General features: G+C 39.6%; 1 protein-coding gene across 1 annotated transcript in view; it reads left to right on the top strand.

The window, feature by feature from the left end:
- Positions 1 to 18,976, top strand: part of ETAA1 (ETAA1 activator of ATR kinase) — a 123,874-nt gene that overhangs the window by 93,612 nt on the left and 11,286 nt on the right. The gene's annotated exons all lie outside the window — the stretch shown is intronic.

Below are 18,976 nucleotides of genomic sequence, written 5' to 3'. Positions count from 1 at the left end.
ATTATTAAGTCATCTGCAGAACTATAAATATCCCTCTCTCCTATCTCATTGAGCATTACAAAAATGAAATTTTTGTGCAGTATGCTTTTTCCTTAACCTAGATATATATTTATTTAAAATTTTTAGTCTTCTTACACATTTATGTGACAGAAAGGGTATAGAGTATGAAGTGAGCAACTTAATACTTGAATTTTGATGCATCTTCCTTTGTGCCCTTTGGCACACATAAATATAAGACTGAGAATAAAAAAGGAAGAGATGTACAGTTCGGCACATGCTCACTTAGACATACCCCTAATGGTAGAGCTAGAAACGTGCCAGGGGATTCCAATTCAATCCCATCAAGGTGGCAGGTACCAATGCCATCTTAACTTGGTAAAGTGATCAGTTTAAGTTCATAATTGATCAAAAAGATAGGATTAAGTGTCAAAGGGATTACATAAATAACACCAGTGTCTGCAAATAATAATTGATAGAATTAAAAAGGAGAGAATGATCCAACATGGGAAGCAGGATACACAGCAGACTCATAGAATGGCAAATGCCCTAAACAGCACTCTGGCCTCACAATTAGCCCTTAAGGCATTCGGATCTGGCTAAAAAGCCCATGAGAATTTCTCAGACATGGAAAGCCAAGACATTGTGGCAAAAAAAAAAATGACCTAAATGAAAGATCTCTGTGAGTGAGATCCCAGCAGAAAGAACAGGCCATCAAAGAAGGGGGTACCTTTTTCTTAAGGGAGGAGAGAACTTCCACTTTGTTTTTTTTTTTTTTAACTTTTATTTAGTAGATAAAAATTTCCAAAGTACAGTTTATGGATTACAATGGTCCCCCCCCCCATAACCTCCCTCCCACCCGCTCCCTCTCCCATTCCATTCACATCAAGATTCATTTTCAATTATCTTTATATACAGAAGATTGATTTAGTATATATTAAGTAAAGATTTCATCAGTTTGCCCCCACACAGAGCACAAAGTGCCAAATACTGTTTGAGCACTAGTCATATCATTAATTCACATTGAACTACACATTAAGGACAGAGATTCTACATGGGGAGTAAGTGCACAGTGACTCCTGTTGTTGACTTAACAAATTGACACTCTTGTTTAAGGCGTCAGCAATCTCCCCAGGCTCAAGTCATGAGTTGCCAAGGCCATGAAAGCCCTCTTTGAGCTCATTGTCAAAGTGGAAGTTCTCTCCTCCCTTCAGAGAAAGGTACCTCCTTCTTTGATGGCCTGTTCTTTCCACTGGGATCTCACTCACAGAGATCTTTCATTTAGTTGTTGTTGTTGTCGTTGTTGTTGTTTTTTGTTGTTGTTGTTGTTGTTTTTTTTGCCAGAGTGTCTTGGCTTTCCATGTCTAAAATACTCTCGTGGGCTCTTCAGCCAGATCCAAATGCCTTCCACTTTGAATATGGCCTTGTCTAAATAAGATCAGAGTTGGTGAACTCAAGAGGCTTCCATAGCCTTGGCAGCTCATGACAAGAGCCTCAGGTGATTACTGACGTCATAAATAAGAGGGTCAATTTTTAAAATTTATTTGACAGGTAGAGTTATAGACAATGAGAGAGAGAGAGAGACAGAGAGAAAGGTCTTCCTTCCATTGGTTCACCCCCCCAATGGCCGCCATGGCTGGCACTGCACCGATCTGAAGCCAAGAGCCGGATCCTTCCTCCTGGTCTCCCATGCAGGTGCAGAGGCCCAAGACCTTGAGCCATCCTCCACTGCCCTCCCAGGCCACAGCAGAAAGCTGGACTGGAAGAGGAGAACTGGGACTAGAACTCAGTGCCCATATGGGATGCCAGCGCCACAGGCGGAGGATTAACCAAGTGAGCCACAGTATCAGCCCCAAAAGTGTCAATTGTTAAATCAACAATGGGAGTCACTGTGCACCTGCTTCCCATGTAGGACCTCTGTCCTTAATGTGTTGTACTATGCGAATTAATAGTAAAACTACTACCCCAACAGTACTCTATACTTTGTGTGTCTTTGTGGGTGCAGTCTATTGAAATCTTTACTTAGTATATACTAAGTTGATCTTCTGTATTTAAAGATAATTGAAAATGAATCTTGATGAAGAGTGGGATGGGAGAGGAAGTGGGAGATGGGATGGTTGTGGGTGGGAGGGAGGTTTTGGGAGGAAAAGCTGCTATAATTCAAAAGTTGTACTTTGGAATTTATATTTATTAAATAAAAGTTGAAAAAAATTTAGTCTTCTTACACATTTATCTGACAGGGTATAGAGTATGAAGTGAGCAACTTAATATTTGATTTTTGATGCATTCTACTTTGTGCCCTTTGGCACACATAAATATAGTATCCTAGTGCTTCCTATGTCAAGATTTTTTAAAAATTTATTCAAAAGGCAGAGTTATAGACACACACACACACACACACACAGAGAGAGAGAGAGAGAGAGAGAGAGAGATCTTGTTGTAACTCCCCAAATGTCCACAATGGCTGGGGCTGGGCCAAGCCCAAGCCAAAAGACAGGAACTTGTTCCAGTTCTCCCTTGTGTTTGCAGAGGCACAATCATTTGGACCATCCTCCAATGCTTGTCCAGGCCATTAGCAGGGAGCTGAATCAAAAGTGGAGTAGTTGGAACATGAACTGGCACCCATATGGGAAGCTAGCACCACAGGCAGTGGCTTAACCTGGTATGCCATGATGCCGGGTGCTATATGAGGATTTTTAACAATCTTAAGAGAGTGGAAAGTTCTGTGTCTCTTGCAATGAGAACTACAATGGCAGTAAAAACAGCTAAAACTTAGGACTTGAAAATAATGCTTTCAAATAATTATTCAGAGTGTACAGATAACCGGAAGAAAATCAACAAGCTGATAACAATCTACCTTATAATTTTATTTCACTGACTGTTAGGATTGTACCTCTAATTGCTGACTGCTATGGCAGATGTGGTCAATGGATGTCTCCCTATATTTTGCCCAATTAATTAAAACTTCCTAGATCATCGCGGATACTCTTACTCCATTGTCTCAAAATGAGGTTTGTGGAGTAAACCATAAAATACCTGCTCTCTCTCAATGTCCTTTAACAAGAGTGGGACCTAGATCTGCTCTATCCATACACCAAGAAAGTCCACACTAAGCCAAGAACTGAGCTCTTGTTAAAACTAAGTGCTGGTAGTGAACTGGCAATGTTTCTCACAAAGATATTGTACCAGAAAAATAAAAACTAACCAGGGAGTTGATTGAAATCAGATTCCAAGGTTCCAAGCCCGAGATGACAATTCAGCAGGTCTTGGGTAGGACCCCGGGCAGTGCAACTTTCCAAATAGGCTTCCCAGTGGTTCTGATGACAACATTGTGCCAGTGGCCAAAGTTTTGAGAAGCGCTGGAGAAGACAGCTTTCCTTCAACCTCTGGTGAAAGAGGTTGCACTTTGGTGAAAGTAGTCCTGCAATTACATCACTGCTTGAGTCCAGAGACCCCATTTCTCTTTCAGCACAAGACTCTCAAGGACATTCCAATACATTTTCCTTATTGCACTATAAACTTCTAATGTCTGGAGAGAAGTGACTTGTTTGAAATCATGAAATAGAAAGGGATTGAGTCGAGAAAAAACGATGCTAAAATTAATATGGAAACACAAGAGGGGCTGGCACTGCAGTATAGTGGGTAAAGTCTCAGCCTGCAGTGCCAGCATTCATATGGGTGCCAGTTCGAGTCAACTGACAGAAAAGGAGAAAATATTTGCAATCTAAGCAACTGATAAAGGATTAATATCCAGAATCTCATAAAGAAACTGGACATTAACAAAACAAACAGTGCAGCTAAGAAATGGGCAAAGGAGCATTGAGTAGGCATTTTTCAAAGGATGAAATACAAATGGCCAACAGACACATGATAAAAAATGCTCAGGATCAATAGCCATCAGGGAAATGCAATTCAAAACCACAATGAGATTTCACCTCACCCCAGTTAGAATAACTCTCATATAGAAATCAAAAAGCAATAAATGCTGATGAGGATGTGGGGGAAAAGGTACCCTAATCCACTGTTGCTGGGAATGTAAACTGGAACAGCCATTGTGGAAGACAGTGTGGAGACTGCTCAGAAATCTGAAAACAGATCCACCACAGACCCAGCCATTCCACTCCTGGGAATCTACCCAAAGGAAATGAAATCTGCCCAAAGGAAGAGTACATTTATACCAGCTAAATTCACAATAGCTGAGATATGGAATCAACCTAGATGCCTATCAACCAATGACTGGATAAAGAATATGTAGTTTTATACACTATGGAACATGATTCAGCCATTACAAAAAAAAATGAAATGGTCTTTTGCAACAAAATGGATGCAACTGGAAACTATTATAATTAGTGAAATAAGAAAGTCCAAAAAAGACAAATACTGTTTTTCCTGACCTGTGGTAACTAATAGAGTACAAATAATGTAGTGTAGATTAGCAAAACTGACATTTTGAGAGTTCATTATTGTTTATAGCTCTTGTTTCTACTGTGGAGGAACAGTGTTTTTTTTTTTTCTTCTTCTATTTGTTGAATCCTTTACTTAGTGGAGGGTTAATCTTATGATTATAAAATAAACTGAAAGTATGTCATTGTAAAAATTAAAAGAAAAGATAAGAAAGGAAGAAGAAAGGAGGGTGGGAGTGTGGGCAGGAAGGGAGGGTAGAGTGGGAAACGTCACTATGCTCTTAAGTGTGTGTGTGTGTGTGTGTGTGTATACATATATATATGAAATAAATGAAATTTGTTCACCTTATATAAATAAAAAATTGTAAAAATAAAAACAAAAAAGAAGTTACCATAGTAGAATAAAAAGCATAAAATATTATTCAATTTATCAATTAAATACTATCTGAAAAAAAAAGAAAGAAAGGGGCAGAGGCATTGAAGGAATCCCTTCCTCTATACAAAGCCACAGACATCTCCCTCTGGTGGGAAGTGTTTTGGCAGTGAATTCTCCACGCAAAGGAAAACACTAAATTAATAAATTAGGCAAAAAACCTAACAGCGGATGTCAGCTCTCTAGTCCTTTCTGTTGCTCTCTCTTCACTCTGAGACTGCCAGTGTTTCTTTATCCCCGAGCCCTTATGAAGGAGTTCCTGCACTGACCTCTCCTCCTCACTACCTCTTTGTCACTCAGTGTCTCTCTTCTGCAGAGCTGCCTGGAGAGCTGCAACATTGCATTTATTATTAAAGTCTAATTGTGCCATGAAAGTCCCTAATGTGGCAACATTGTTGTCAACAAAGGGAAAAAACAAGTATCGGACGGAAGTCATTCATAGCATACCCAACACAACAGGCGGGACCCTGGTTATCTCCTCAGCTATACTTGCACAACATTTACCTTCCATGTTATGGAAGCGTAACCAATTTGCCTCCACAACCAGCACCTAATGAACACTCCAGAGTCAAACAACTGCCTATGGACAGCATAGCAGAATTACTGACTGAGGGAACTTTTTAAAAAATCCATTTGGGGAAACCTCTTTTTTTTTTTTTTTTTTTTTTTTTTTTTTTTTGTTAAGTGGTAGACATTTACTGTATTTCTGCCCAACCCCTTGTTTTGTTGACCCAGAATGTTAATAAAATAAAAGCAACTCAGAAGCAGTGTTCCAGGGTGTGGCTGAGAACAAGGGCTTTAAAAATGTTTTAATCTAGTCTAAAAGGCAATTCCAGTGCTTCCATTGCAGTAAGAGGAGAACATGAAACTATGGCATTCTCTACCCCAGAATCCTTTCCTGGTTGAACTGCTCATAGCTCTTTTGTATACCCACGTGGGAAAGAAATTCTTCATTTCTCCCACTCTAGGCAGTACTTCTTAAGTAAGATTCCATTGAAGACTTAGCAATTTGGCTAATGAGAAAATTTGGTAACAATTATTCAATTTGGTCAATATAACCATTATTCAAAATAATCAAGGAACTGCCAACTCTCCATTCTACTTTTTGCTTACATAGTTTTGCAAAAGAATTTAAAAACTAAGAATGCGCGTGTGTATGTGTGTGTGTGTGTGTGTGTGTGCGTACAAGGCTCAGCCACTGTAGAGATTTGCCCAAGGTCACATAATAGTTCCTTGCTATTTTCTTTATTGTCTACCCTCAAATCCTCTTTTTTGTAGTAAGCAAAGGAAGGGAAATGACGCTGGCTTCCAAATTTCATTATAAAAGCTTCCATTTAAAACAAAATGTATTGCATATTATAATTGCAACCAGAGCCAGTGAGGGCAGTGGTTTTCAACCTTGTAAGAGCTGTGCGGCTGCTTTTAAATGTGGCTGACTTCAATGAACACCCAATCCTCCAACCAGGCTGTGGATAATAGGGCATTTTCAAAAAATTGTTACAAGGCGCAAAACTCAAACATATTTAGCGTCCTTTTTTTTTTTTTTTTTTTGGTTAACAAAATGTATTCAATTTTCTTAACTAAAGAATGTATGGTAATAGTTTTATGTTATAATAGTAAAGTGTCCTATTTTCCCTAAAGTCCAAGTTTAACTTTGTATACGCAAAACTGGAAAACAGAAACACAACTGTTAATTAAGACCTGTTTCAGCCTCTCTGCCTCTGCTCCTGCCCTGCCTCAAACAACAAGCTGCTGTCTTCAACTGCTGTTTTCTTATGTTGCTGTTGTTGTTGCAAAACTGCTTGTAAATGTAAACACAGCACTGGTCCCTCTTTGAGAGGCCAACAGGAGTTCCATGGACTTCCTCTGTGACAACAATGACCATTGACATTTACTTAAAGCTTTTCCCATGCTCAGCCTGGTTGCCAACCACTTACAACCAATAACTTATATCATCTTTCCTGGAGAGGCAGAAATTCTTATATCCTTTTAACAAGGAGAAAATCAGCCTTGGAACACTCAAGACCTTTCCCATTTCACCCACGCTGGACAGTAAAGGCACCCAGTCCATCACATACACTGTTCTCCACACCAAGTGTCGCACTGGCACAGCACGCACTTCTGATGCCTGTTAGGGCTGTGAGCCGCCTAATGGCCTTCTGTCACTGCAACCACTAATTTAACAAAGGATACTTGGAAACTACTCTTAGAAATATGGAGTTCTCCATTGAAATACCCAAATTAAATTCAAAATCTATTTTGCCCATGCCTGGGGAACTTGTAGAAAGCACCCAGTTACTGAAGTTATTACCCAACTCTTTGAACTTTAATCATTCCCAGGACTGTGATCATCTATGTGGACAAAGCCAAAAACACAATGGAGAGTCCTGTACAAATTCAGCAAAGAAAAGTACAGAGCAGTTTCCTGCCCCTCACTCCGTTTTTCATTTTTGGTAGGCTTGGCGCGATCAAACAAGTGCATGTTTTCTGTGCAAGGGACAGAAGGCAAGGAAGTTCTGCAAACATCATGTCAAGACCTACGCTGGAACCTCAGACTCTGGGCTGATGTTTGTCGTACCAATTCCTATACCCTAACACTTTAACAAGAACACTGATGGGCATTAATGCACTTATGGATTTCCTTCTTTGCGAATAGATGATGCTCTTCTTGGGGTACACCTTTCAGCATTTAATTTTTTCTGTTAATTCACTCAGGCCTAGTTGTGAGTTTTTGGGAAGGATCTGCTGCTTCTCTATGAACAAAATGCATCATTGAGCACCTTTGAGCACCTGAAGTCTTGGTGGGAGGCAGACAGATCTTGAGTCTCCTGCGGGAGCTACAAAGAAGGGAATTCTTTCTGTTAGATTCATTACATTTACAATGGCCCACCAGGGAGAACAGTTATTTTCCTAAAATAATTTCCTTTTATGTATGTAGAGTTGAAATCTTTTACTAACAATTCCCATGCCTGTCCCAACATTTTTCAGACTTACTGTACCTAAAAAACTCTTTCCCCATACAGCTTCAAAGGTGGGACTAAATATATTATCCCTATTTAACAATCTCACAGTTTTGTACAGTGCTAAGAGGTGGGATCATTTCCCCTAATAAGAAACAGCATGGCAACCGGGATTTCTCAATTACTTCTGCTTTTGGATCTAAGTGAATATAGAGATGAAAGGTGTTTTAAAAATGTACAAACTAGTTACAAGACTTTTTTCACCAGAAATGAAGTATTTGATATGATATGAAAATTAAGACTTGTTTTTATATTCTATCTGTAAATATTTGTTTACATACCTTCCAGAAAAAATACCATGACATACTTTTTTAGCTTAATGAAGGAACCAACCTTTTTAGTGTTTTGCCAACATTCACACAGAGTACATAACATAAGTATATTCTTTTACACATATATAAAGTGTTATTACATATGAACACATGTATATATGGATACAACTTCTGCTCAAGCAGCAACAGTGACCTCTAGTGTGTCTTTTTAATTTTCTCACTCTGCAACTTCCACTTATTGTTGCTTTAACCTCTAGGGCATCATTTAAGCAAAATTTTCCAGTTGCTATTTAGTTTAATTTCTGTATTGACTCTATATGCTGACAACTGATTCTTGAGAAGTCTTCTTTGATCCGGGTAATGTATGATAAAGTAATTGTGCCTACATTAATGACTATAATTATAGTACATAAAACTGTCATTTAAATGAATAATCACCTCCCACAACCCTCCCCCCATAGGTCTGCTTTATTTGCAAGATGAATTTAACTTTGGCTAAATAAGTCTTTGAGGTCCAAACCATGAGCATCCACACCCAGTCATATATTGTTTGCAAGAGTCCTGATTCGTCTTTGATGAGGCCTCCCCCACCCCAGTTCTTTTTATTAAAATTAGCTTAAGAGAAAAATCAAAGAATCTGTCTGATGGGCAAAACAATTTTTTAGTTTTTGGGGTTTTACCCTAGACGTGTGCTGATGTCAGGACAGAGCCCACAAGAATGAAGTGGCACGGATCTCACGGCTTGTGTCAGCACTTTATTCCAAGTTCCTCTTTTCAGGAGTTTATAACATTGCAATAAAATTTATTATGGGTTGGGACTTGGCATTCGGGAGCTTGGGCTAACACTGTAAAGTAGTTTGGAGCTTTCTTTTTTCTTTTTTCCAAGCAAGTGTTTGAATCTGTTGGGTCCTGTCTCCCTTTAGAGGGAGTTCAAAATAAAAGTCTGCGCTCATCTGTTCAGATGGCCACGGCTTCCCTTCCTTCAGCTGTGGCCTCCCTGTGGTCTGTCAGAGGAGAACTGAAAAGGGCTCTCCAGCTGCCAATGGCACACTCTTTTAGAATGAGTTGGAAAGAAAAAAAGAAAGAAAGAAAGTAATACCAGAATAAATGTTTCCTGAAATGAAAGAGGCCCTTACCAAGTGGTTGGAAACCAGGGTAGGACAGGAGGATACTAAAAGATATTCACGATTATTTTCTGTAATTAGATGATATGCGGTGCCCTCCAACAGCTGGGTTTATTTGCAAACAAGAAGCTGCATGTGAAAAGCATGCTCTGGTTTATATAAACTAAGCAAAGCATAAAAGTAAGCATCATCCTCAGGTTTAAAAATTAAAACATGCAGGACGCTTGGAGAAAAAGACAAGAGAATATATGTGGTTGAAAGTTATGTGTAGTAAACCTGTTTTTTAATGTAGCATATAAAAATGTATACTATATGCCATATATTCATACTTAATGTATAGCTTATCATGCCGGCCTCCCTTACTGTTGTCTTCTTGCTATTGCCCATGAGAGTCTGTGTCTCAATGATAATTCTGTGATGACTCCTATCGAGGGAAAGCACAAACACTTGAATCTCTCATGGACCCCATGAGAGGAAGTTCTAGGCACATGTATGGCTTCATAAAAACTTTCCAAGTTGGAAGAAACAGCAGAACATTGCTTAATCACTTGTGAGTAAGGTCCAGAACATGAGCTCTCAATGGTCAGAACTAGCAGTCATTGAGGACACAGCACATCTTCCAGGTGCTTAATGACTAGTAGGTGTTTTAATTGGACAGCATCCAAGCTATCTTGGTGCCTTTAAATAGTACCCTTACTTTGGTCACAAAGTAAGTTTATGGTAATCAACTATGTCACGGGTTTCTTTAGCGGTTATCATAAATTGCTCAGATGCCAAAATATATAGCTTGGGGGATCTGTAGAAGGTTATTTTTAAAAAGATATTGTAACTTTTACCATATTCTTTCTCAATTAAAAGATACATTTTCTTTTTTTAATTTGAAAGGCAGAGAGAGAGAGATTTTTCCATCTACTTGTTCACTAACTAAATGCTCATAACAGCCAGGGCTGGGCCAAACTGAAGTCAGGAGCCCAGAACTCAAATTGGGTCTCCCACATGGGTGGCAGGGACCCAACAATTTGACCCATCATCTTCTTTTTCCTAGGGTGTCCAGTAGCAGGAAGCTAGAATGAGAAGAGGAGCAAGGACTTAAACCAGGCATTCAATATCGGATATGGGCATGCCTGAGGCTTCTTAACTGCTATGCTGAATGCCTGTCCCGCTGGAGAAGTGTTTTTAATTAGTATCCATTTAGTTGCTTTGCCAAATCAGACCCACCAAACTGATTAGCAACTGCTCTCTCCATAAAACCCACTATAAGATGATTGCTAGTGGCTCCCTACCAGGTGAACGTAGTACACACCAAGAACCAGTGGTATTTTTAGTTTGTTTCCAAACCTGTTTGTCATTGCCCTTTTAAATAGAGTGATGCCATTTATCAGTCAAAATATGAATGTCTTTTTTATGAATCTATGAAAGGCAAAGCTAAGTGCTTTGGAAAGACTTGATGGGATGAACTTTATTTTTTTTTGTTTGTTTTTTTTTTTTTTTTTTTGAGATTTAGTTATTTATTTTGAAAGTCAGAGTTAGAGAAAGAGAGAGAGATTTTCCATCTGCTGGTTCGCTTCCCTAGATGGCTGTGATGGTCAGCTCTGGGCTGGGCCAAAGCCAGGAGCCAAGAGCTTGTTCCAGTCTCAAACGTGGGTGGCTGAGGCTCTTATACTTGGGCCCTCATCCACTGCTTTCAGAGGCCATTAGCAAGGAGTTGGATCGGAAGTGGAGCAGCTGGGACAAGAACTGGTATCTCAGTGACTTAACCTGCTGCATCATAATGCAGGCCCTAAGGGGTAAAGTTTTTAGAAAGTAGGCAGTAGAAATAGGGGTGGGTAAGACAACCATAAAATCTTTTAGAAAAAGCTGTAAAGAATGTGGACAGCTTTTTGGCAGTGAAATTGCTTTGCAAATATCATTAAGTTTTCTCAAAGAAACCCCTGGCTGGAAATTGTAGAAATGCAATGTGGATATGGTTTATACAAGATGCCATGAAACTCCAGAGGGTCCAGACAGCAGGAAGCACCCTCATCCCTTCATCAACAGATGCCAAGTGGATATGCATTAAAATAAATGTTTAAGTATAGCCTCATTTTAAATCAGTCCCCACTTGAAGTAACTTTGGATTAACTGATTAACAAGTGGTCTTATCATGTGTGATAAGAGGGCTCTTCCACCACTCTTTACAATCTGCTGTGTTGACAGGATTCCCAGGGGACCTAGCAGTTTCAGCTGTGGGTGTGGGTGGGAAGCTGAGAGGGGGTGGGAAGCACAAGAAGGTGGTGAAGATTGAAAGAAGGAAAGTATGGTAAATCTGAGTGGGCCCTTTACAAATGATGTGTTAGAAGGCAATTGGCAAAGATTAGACAACTGGCAGAAGACAGCATTGGGTAACGGCAAGTTCAAGTACAAATGATCATTCAGAAAGACTGGCTTGGAGAATAAATGGCTTCTGTTATATTTAATGGTCATTAGGATAAGGACATGCACAGATTCCCTACAGTGTATTCCCTCCTAGCTCTCTTCCACTCCTGGGATATAGGCAGTCACTTCCGTGCAGGTTAATTACAAGGTAGTTTATGTCTTCCTCTCTGCCTTTGCAGATGCAGGGTTGTTCTGTGTGTCAGGCTGGCTGGATTCTTACTCTCCCCAGCCACTAATTCAGCGAGGTCTCTCCCATTATGCTTTTTTAGTGTGTTCATAAAGAAATGTTTTCAGTTCTCACAATGAAAGCATGAAAGGCTAGATACAGTTTTAACTTTCCTACTGAGTTACTACTATATTCTTTAAAGGCATGCTTTGATTGGAGCACAATCTTTTCCTTAAAACTTTTTTTTTTCTTTAAAATGCTTGAGTTAGGGATACAGGGACAGTGCTCAGTTTGAATCCTCTGGCTTTTGTCAATTTGTGTCAGGCCTTAATGTAATCTGTTCTTTTCAGGATAAATAACATGGTAGTCTCCCTTTTAAAACAACTGAAGAAATGGACTTTTATTTTTAAATGCAGGAAATTAATATCAGGAAGGAGAGGTTTTTTTCCCCTTTAATATGTCTTTTGAATTCATGGTTTCAGTTTTTCCCTTACCTGAAAGGATTCCTTTTGAAATTTTTTTTCCTTTAAAAATTTAAACATTTTAAAACATGTTTAAAACATTTAAAAAACATTTTAAAAAATAAATTTAAACATTTAAAAAATGTTACTTTTTTGAGAAAGAGAAAAAATATTCATGGAGAAAAAAGCAAGAGCAATTCTGATTTTTATTTATGATAATTGTAAATGTCTCATAGCATTGGTGGATCTTTTTGCTTGACTGGCAATGTCACTTTATCTCACAGAGATGGATGCTCTCTTACCATGGTGTCAGAACACAGGGAGAGCAAGGGTCACTGCAGCACTGTTTACAATAGGGGAAAACATGAGTGTCTGTAAACAGGGAACTGGTTCAATAAAAAGAATGAAATAGCAATGTAGCCATTAAAAGAAAGATTTTATCCATATCCATTGACACTGCATCTCCATGATTTTGAGAGAGCAGGTTAGAAGAAAAGAAATACAATATCATCCTATTGATACATACTACATATACACCTCTGCATATATACTCTTACATATGTGTGTGTGTGTGTGTGTGTAGAGAGAGAGATAGAGAAAGAGGAAAAAAATTAAAGAGGTATTAGACACCAAAATGGGAACAATGCCTATCTTTGGGCGATAGGGTTTAATTTATTATTGTTATTATTTAGCCACTAAATGAATAAGTGTTTTTCTTTTTTAAAAAATGTATTTATTTATTTAAAAGGTGGAGTTACAGAGAGGCAGAAGCAGAGAGAGAGAGCTATCTTCCATTTGCTGGTTCACTCCCCAAATGGCTGCACTAGGCGGAGCTGGGCCAATCCGAAGCCGGAAGCCAGGAGATTCTTCCAGGCCTCCCACATGGGTGCAGAGACCCACGGATTTAGGCCATCTTCTGTTGCCTTCCTAGGCCATAGCAGAGAGATGGATCAGAAATGGAGCAGCTGGGACTCGAACCCATGCCCATATGGGATGCTGGCACCACAGGTGGTGGCTTTACCCGCTACACCACAGAGCCGGCCCTAGAAGTACTTCTTGAAGACATGCAAAGGCTGTCACTGCATAGTACACTGGGGTAGCTACTGCCTGTGGTGCCGGCATCCCATGTGGGCATGGGTTCGAGTCCCAGCTGCTCCATCACGTTTGCAGCAGCCGTAAGGGAACGCCAAAGACATCTTGTTATGTGCAGACAAAGTAATCTCTCTCTTTTTTCCTTTAGTTTTTCAGTACTTGCATCTTCCTAATGATTGGGAATAATAAGTGAAATCCCCTTTCCACCCTTCCACCAATCCAACTGTCAAGAGTTGACTATCCAGGATGGCATGTTCACCTCCCATTTCTCTTTCTCTCACTCTGCCTCTTCCTCTACACACACACACACACACACACACACGTGTATATATGTTATTAGATGTGCACATCTTTATATGCCTTGTATTCTAAACACTGAAATGTATCATATATTTATTTAAACTGTTCATTCTATAACTTTTATTTAAAAAGACAAAAACAGCTATCTTTATTGGTTCATATAGCTCTATCATATTCACTTTAAATAGCTTTATTAAGATAAAATTTACACAGCATACAATCTACCCATTTAAAGTGTGCGATTCAATACGGGGTTTTTTTTTAATATGCAGAGTTGTATAGTCATCACACCTGTCGATTTTAAACCATTTTCATCACTGCAGCCCCCTCTCCCAAAAAACATATCCATGAGCAAGCACTTCTCATTTCTCCCTAACCCTACAGGACTACAAGCCTACGAATTGTAGCAGCCATCAGAAGCTGAAAGAGGGAAGAGCAGTTTCCTCCTGACAATCTCAGAGGGCCAGGCCCTGATTTTGGTTCAGTTGTCTAGGTAAGGTTATAGAAAGAGAGCAGACAGAGAGCTGGAGGAAAGACGTCAGCATACCCTCACCACCCGGGCCAACTCTAAAATTCCTCCAATGGCTGGCAGCCTGAAAACCTAACTGCAGCAAAGCTCCTCCCACAGCCAGTACCTGCTGAAAATTTCCAACATGGCTGCTGACTGTGTCCCCTTGATGACCTATAGCCAATTATAATACCACTATAATAAGTTACTATGGCTGTTATTCCCACTCCAGTCATGCACCTGATGTCATGATACTTCCAACAGTTCCTAAAAAAGCCAGAAATAGGGCTGTCACCAAATTCCTTGAAGTATCTATCCTTTCCTGGAAAACTCTGCCCAGACACAGATCACATAAAGGGATGACCCTGAACATCATGGATTGCAACTCACTTTAAAGTGTGCCCATACTTCCTCTTAACTATGTTCTTTTGATTTGCTAATAAATCTTATTTTTCTGCTAACCATGTCTTATCCTCCAATTCTTTTGTGTTCAGAGATAAGAATCTGGATCCCTGACATCCCCACCCCTAATATAGTCATACTGATTTGGGATTTCTGGCCTCTGGAATTGTGAGATAATGAATTTGTTGATTCTAAGACACGAAGTTTGTAGTAGTCTTTTACAATAGCCACAGGAACCTAATACAATCACAAATATGTGAATGCATTATTTAGAAAAGTTTGAAGTATGGCTTATTATGTCACCTATCCCTCGGGGAATATTATCATGTATACAAGAACCTTTTGGAAGTCCAAGATATCAAATGTGTGCTCTTAGTGGGAAGATTCTAGGACTATTTAAATGAGGGAGAAATATTTTGGATTAGGAATGGAAGGCAAACTTAATGCCATCACAGTCATAACTTTGAGAACATAGTCTTTTCACCAGTGAATTCTGATAGGTTTGAGGCCTGTGTTAATTGTGTGACCTTGAACAAGTCATTTGAGTGCTCTCCAACTCAAATATTCATTTCTGAAATGTAGAAACTAATTCTTACTTCAAAAGTAGCGTTTGAATATTAAAGAAGATAACATATGTAAATGCATTATGTAAATTGTAGCCTGTTGCAAATTCAGTAGCATTATTATTATTTTCTGTGCATGAGACCTTGAAGGTATTAGGCAGAGGAGCCAAATGACATTGTAGGTTGGATGCCTGTTACCTCACTGGCTTTTTTGTGATGATGAAATAAGAACAAAGTAATTACTGCCAATTTTGAGGGCAGATCAAGTGTCCAATATTGTGTGATATGTCACATCATTGAAGCACTCAGAACAACTCTTTGAGGGCAAGTATTGGAACCTGCACTTTGCTGAGGACTGATTAAATATTGGAGTACTGGTACATAGTAGGTACTCAATAAATAGTAGCTGACACCAAGGTGGCTTCCCACTGGGTCCTGAAATCTCTGCCTCAGTTTTACTTGGGCCTGTTCTAGTGGTTAAAACAAATTAAGGACGATGATTAGAAACAAATGATTATCCCTCTGTTGCTTTTCCATAGATATCATTTAAAACGATAAATACCTGCTTCTACTAAAATTAATAACCAGGCTCAAGCTCCCACTGCTGACTGCCCAGTGCATGTGCTGGGTAGATTCAAAGAAGCAGGGATCTCAACTATGCAGTGGCTTCATCTTCTGTGGCTGTTCTAGGGAAGGAGAATTATACCTGTCCCAGACTCCTGACCCATTCCTCTAGCTTCCCTTTCTCTAAGCACAGGAGAGGAAGAGCCATGGGCAGGCCCTCCCATCACCAGCACTTTGTAAGTTAATTACCATCATAGGTAGCTGGCAGCCTTCTGACTTTCCTTTGGGGCCTTTCTACACAGTCCCATGCAGCTGCAATTATCTCAATAATCCATTTTATTATTCATCTTCAGAATATTTACTAGTGGAAGTTAAACTCCAACCTCACATCATGTCAACATACCTTTATACAGGAAAGGTACTTGGATACCCTGGTTTAGGAGAAAGAATGGGTTGTGGTTTGGTGTTCAGTGATTCAGAGGTCAGGCAAGAATGTTTTGGCACAATAGGTCGTTTTCTTAGAGGCAGAACACTGAAGAAGCCTTTAGTGGCATGCATTATCAATTTATAAGGAGAACTTGATGCATCTCAAAAATAATACATTAACTGTGTCACTAAAAAATGATTCTAAGAAGGTGCAGTGATTCTAAGACTAGAAAGATCCTAGATGCCCTTTTACATGGGAGAAGTAGAAAGAAGTGAAAGGCAGAAAAGGAAAGCATTCTTAAGAGTAAAGGCATTTGGTATCAACGTAGGGACAGTGATGTCCAAGAATCATGAGACCACAAGGGAGGAGCTGGGCAGCCTGTGAGAGGTGCAATGCACAGCAAAGTTGGGTGTGATCAGGTAAATGCAAGGAGATTGTGTGGCGAACACCTCACTTAAGTTGCTGTGGAAGATGGGGAGGGTGTTTACAGGTGAAGCTAGAGAGCACACACTCAATAATGAGCATCTTAATATGAGCAGGGGAAAACAAGAGTACACAGAGACAATAGAAATCCTCTCAAGGAGTTTTTCAATCTTATGATTCAGGGATTAATACCTAGATCATTATGTATGGCTAATTATTAATTTAATTCAGGGCTAGGCAGGCAGACTAGAACTTGCCCATGTGAAAGGCTTTAAAAATTCCCATGTAGAGACACATGTGCATCAGAGTCATTAAATAACAAGGAAATTGTCTGTGAGATTAAACACAAATTGAAGGTGGAATCATTTGGCCTAAACCCCACATGGGCGTAGACAAAGTGAGTTATAACTCAGGCACTAACCCTGTCCACAGACCTCTCTAGCATCCTGTAGAAACACTGTACCACCAAAAGAACAGCCCACAGAGCTGAAATGGAGCTCAAGGCTACATTGCCCCACTGTGTTTCAAAGAGATCTGAGATTCCTACTGTAGGGACTGAGGTCCTGACAGTGACTTGCCAAAGCACACATTGTAAGTGGCAGAACTGGGATGAGACCTGAGTTCGTAATGTTGTATAGTAGCCATCTTTCTACTTCAACAGTCGCATCTCCTGCTTGTCTTAAGTGAAAGTTTGAGTTCATCCCACTGTATCTGAAAGAGAGGACCCTTAAAGAGTAGCATGCTCCAGAAGCACATGGAAATGGAGTCTTGGTACTGTCTTCAAAAGCTCTCTCCTTCCATACCCTTATTTGATCCTACCAGTATACCTTGTTTGATCCTACCACCCTAGTGATTTCTACAGTATTCCTGAAAGTTCTCAAGAAATGTTGGCTAAGATTCATATGCCTCTGGAGGGATAACGTGTTAGGTAATTATTGGCTCTTAGCCCCTTAGAATAGCTGAGCCCATCAGCTATTTTTGTAGTGGTTTCTAATAGGTAATAAGTGTAATAAATATAGAAGCAAATTTTAAATATTTTAATAATAGTCTACTTTCAAAAATATATTCTGAAATTCTACCTTAGTAATATTAATTTATTACAAATTTCATCAATTAGATCAATGAGGTTGCTGCAAGGAAATTTTAATTGGGGGCTGGGAAGAAGAGCTACAATTTTAAGAAGGTATAACATTCAATAGATTTCTGAATAATCCCTGCAGTATCACTGTATATCTAGTTCTAGAAAAGCCTGGTCTAAAATAAACTTTTTAAAAAGATGAGGGTGGGACCAGAGCTGTGTGTGGCACAGCAGGTTAAAGCCTTGGCCTGAAGCGCTGGCATCCCATATGGATGCCAGTTCGTGTCCCAGCTGTTCCACTTCTGATCCAGCTCTCTGCTATGGCCTGGGAAAGCAGTAGAAGATGGCCCAACTCCTTGGGCCCCTGCACCCGCTTGGGAGACCCAGAAGAAGCTCCTGGCTCTTGGGGAGTGAACAATCAGATGGGAAGCTCTCTCTCTCTCTCTCTCTGCCTCTCCTCTCTCTGTGTAACTCTTTCAAATAAATAAATCTTTGGAAAAAAAAAAAGAGATGAGGGTAAATAGGCATTGTGGTACAATGAGTTAAACTGTCACTTGGGATGCTCCATTCCTTATTGAAGTGCCTGAGTTTGAGTCTCAGTTTTGTTTCTGATTCAGCTTCCTGCTAATGTGTACCTTGGGAGCTAGCAGGTGATGACTCAAGTATGTGGGTCCCTGACACCCATCTGGGAGATCCGAATGCAGTTTCTGGCTCCTGGCTTTGGCCAGGCCCAACCCTGACTGTTTCAGGTATTTGGGGAGTGAACTAGCAGATGGAGGATTTCTCTCTCTCTCTCTCTCTCTCAGCCCCCTCTTTGTAACTCGGCCTTTCAAATAAATTAAAAAAAAAAAAAAGAGAAATGGCAGATCAAGAAACCACTTAGACCAAATCTGCCTTACTAGTAGTGCGGACCAATGACTGTTCCTATGATTGTCTATTGAAGAAAAAAAAGACCATTAAAACTTCTACCATTGGTTATTAGTACTGTATTTTGAATTTTCATTTATTATGTTCTGCATGTAACTTCTTTATGCTTATACTTATAAACAAATATACAAGTGTTAAGGGATTGCTCAAAACTTATTACTGAGAGTATATGTATATATATATATAGAGAGAGAGATAAATGGAAGCCCCATCCAGGGCAGGGAGAAAGAAACGTGGGTAGCAAGAAAGGGACTCACAGAGGCAGATGTGGGCTTGTTGAGCATGAAGCTTATACCACTTTGCAGTCCCTTTTTATGAAAAGCATGTGAAATTATGGATATAAATTCAGTTAAGGAATAGGATATATATTTAGCATGAAAAAGAAATCATAAGATGTGATG

Source organism: Oryctolagus cuniculus, chromosome 2, assembly GCF_964237555.1.
Source record: "Oryctolagus cuniculus chromosome 2, mOryCun1.1, whole genome shotgun sequence".
NCBI classification, from domain to species: domain Eukaryota; kingdom Metazoa; phylum Chordata; class Mammalia; order Lagomorpha; family Leporidae; genus Oryctolagus; species Oryctolagus cuniculus.
This window is presented reverse-complemented; position numbering and strand designations above follow the sequence as displayed.